The 3,289-nt window shown below is 34.7% G+C and overlaps 1 non-coding gene across 1 annotated transcript; it reads left to right on the top strand.

The window, feature by feature from the left end:
* Window positions 1-2,649: 2,649 nt before the first annotated feature.
* On the top strand, window positions 2,650-2,756 carry LOC138804149 (U6 spliceosomal RNA). The gene has a single exon (XR_011365181.1). It is a non-coding gene; the product is annotated as a U6 spliceosomal RNA (small nuclear RNA).
* The last annotated feature ends 533 nt before the right edge of the window (window positions 2,757-3,289 follow it).

The raw sequence follows: 3,289 nt of genomic DNA, 5'->3' as shown, positions 1-3,289 counted from the left end.
TGTGTGTATAGTAACATATATGTGTACAATATAAGGGCATATACACACATATATGCATATATAAATAAATATACATATACAAATGTATATGCATATATATCATTGTTCAGTTCCCAGAACATTGTCATTCTCACAAAGTGTTCATGATAAACTGCTCTGAGGACTTTGCTCTATTGTACTCACTTCCATCATTACCTTCTTTTTCATCCCTGTGAAAAACTTCGGTCTAGTTCCAATAGGAGAGCTTTATTTTCATTACATGTAGTTACAAACTGATAATCAAAGACAAAGGTTGTTTGTGAAAGAAAAAGAACTTTTAGGTCACAGGTTAAAATATCCTTTGGGGGGGGGGTCCAGTCTTGGTGCCTGAACTCTGGGCCTGGGAACTGTCCCTCAGCTCTTCAGCTCAAGGCTAGCGCTCTACCACTTGAGCCACAGTGCCACTTCTGGCTTTTTTTTCTTTTTGCTTATGTGCTGCTGAGGAATAGAACCCAGGGCCTCATGCATGCAAGGCAAGCGCTCTACCACTGAGCCACCTTCACAGACCATGTTAAAATATCATACCCATCCAAATGATTCCTATGAGATAAAATTTGTAATAGTAGTAAACGTGAAAAGGAATTCCTAGACCTGTTGTTTTGCCATTTACAATGTCAAAGAATAATATCACGTCACTCATAATTCTTAAAGAATGCAAGGGAAAATGTTAGTCCCCTCATGTTCCCACAAAGACAGTGGATCCTCAAGGATAATAGTAGACCAGGAGAAATTCTATGTAGCAGACATAGAGCATGAAAGAGAAAGAGGAAATGAGAGAGCGTGAAAGAGGGAAAAATATCATAATACTGAAAATGCATAACAGATAAAAGAGCTGTATGAGAATATTCATACTGTTATCTTTAGACTCTACATGTACATTTGAAGGTATTTGATGTATGATAATCCATCAACCCAAAATATAAAATGATTTTAATAAAAAAATAAAAATGACTCAGAAGTAATTTAAAATGCTAAAACAATTTTCACATTAGCAAACTCTCAGAGATATTATATGACTTTGAAAAGAATAATGTGGCTGGGGTTAGTATAAATTTAGAAGTATAAAAATACACAAAAATATGAAAAAATATTCATATATTTCATTATATAACCCAAAGCAGAAAGCAAATGTTGTTTAGATGAATTTTTAAAACCAGGCTATCAGGACCTGGGATGGTGGCTGTTGTAGAGTGCCTGCTTTGCATGCATGAGGCCCTGGGTTTGATTCCTCAGCATCACATAAGTAGAAAAGGAAGGAAGTGGTTCTGTGGCTCAAGTGGTAGCACTACCCTTGAGCTGAGGTACAGCAACCAGGTCCCAGAGTTCAACCCCATGGCCAACAAAATCAAAGTAAAAAGCAAAACAAAACACAGTCTCTCACTTTTGTGACCTCAACTCTGTAATATCACTGCTTCAGCCTAGGGCTAAGATTTTAAGTGTGTACATTTATCATCCCTCCTGATTCTGACTGGACTTGATAATTTTTTAATCAATATTTTGTTCTTAATTTTGCTTTATGTAAATTCACATACAACTATAAAAAATGGTTTGGCCATCCCAGTAACCTTCTCAAAGTACCTCCTGATGATGAATAACAAAAAGCTTTATTATATTACAAGGGAAACAATACTACAAATATAGAAACAAAATAAATAAATATTAATGATTAATGAATTAAAATATCAAAGAATTACCAGGGTTTTCAGTATTTGAAATGTACTCACATATTTAATTTTACTATTCTCACATTCCTGTACATTTAACAATGAATAAGAATATGATGTTCAACAAAGTTTATAGGCTATGTGTAGTCTTTAAAGTTACCAACTCAGATTGCTTTTTATGACTCATCTCATCATTTTTATATGGCTTATATCATCATTTGTTCCTCACTAACATATAAAGTAAGGAAGCCCTAAAGTTTTAAGATAAACTGTGCAGTTAACAAAGTCTTAACTCTTCACTCTGCTTCTTTACACTAAGACTTTGCAACATCTCATTAGTAATATTTCTATAAACTCTGAAATGTACTTTTTAGTAGCATATGTCTGCTACCATAAATCTTAAATATTTATAGAAAAGTTGGATCACCTGACAAACAGTCCTAATTTTGGTCTATATAAGCAAATTCCCAAAATTAAATATATTTAAAACATTAAAACTTTTAACAAACCCTAACACTTGCCGCAGTGTTCATTATGACAGGTGCCTTGTACAGAATAATTGAATTCGTCCTCCTACACATCTCATTTTTTTATTTTTATTTTTTGTGAACATACTGTACAGAGGGGTTACAATTACATGGGCAAGATAATGAGTACATTTCTTATCAAGCATTCAGCCTCCTCCTTTGTTTACCCTTCACATCCCTTCCCAGCCTTTCTCCAGCCCCCCACCCAATACCCTCCCCCCCCCGATCCTACACATCTCTTGAACAACAATATCTGGGGTTATTTTGTTTCTGACATGTCAATCTTGACTATTCTTAAATGTGTGCTTATGTAAGAGGCACATGGTTCTAAAATTTCACGAGAATTCTTCAAGACTTACTTTTCTTTGAATTGTCTAGTTTAAGAAAATCAATTACACTTTATATATAAAAAATGCTCTGTGCTCAATTCAGCAGCACATACACTAACATTGGAACAATACAGAGAAGATTAACATGGCCCCTACGCAAGGTTGACATGCAAATTCTTGAATCATTCCATATTTTTACAACTAAAGATGCTGGAGATGATGTGGCCACAAGGGAACCTTACTTGATTCTTGGTGGGAGTGTTAACTTGTTCAACCACTTTGGAAAGCAATATGGAGGCTCATCAAAAGATTCCATATAAAGCTACCCTATGACCCAGCAATCACACTTTTGGGGATTTACCCAAATGATCACAAAATAGACCATACTAAAACTCCCAGAACAACTATGTTTCCTGTAGCATTATTTACAATAGCTAAGATATGGAGCCCACCTCGATGGCCCACAGAATATGAATGGATCATGAAAATGTGGTATATATATATAAATACACAATGAAATTCTATGCCTCCATCAGAAAGAATGACATCGCCCAATTTGTTAAGAATTGGAAAGACTTGGAAAAAAATTTATTAAGTGAAGTAAGCCAAGTCCAAAGAAACATAGGTCCCATGGTTTCCCTTATTTTCAACAGATAATATATGTCTAGGATAAGAATAGATCATAAGCTATGTGCATATCAGATAAGATGATATTACCGGAAATGAATCA

This window comes from Dipodomys merriami, unplaced genomic scaffold (genome assembly GCF_024711535.1).
Source record: "Dipodomys merriami isolate MVZ:Mamm:240054 unplaced genomic scaffold, mDipMer1.0.p SCAF_359, whole genome shotgun sequence".
NCBI classification, from domain to species: Eukaryota; Metazoa; Chordata; class Mammalia; order Rodentia; family Heteromyidae; genus Dipodomys; species Dipodomys merriami.
Note: the sequence above shows the minus strand (reverse complement) of the source record. Positions and strands in the feature narration are given on the sequence as shown.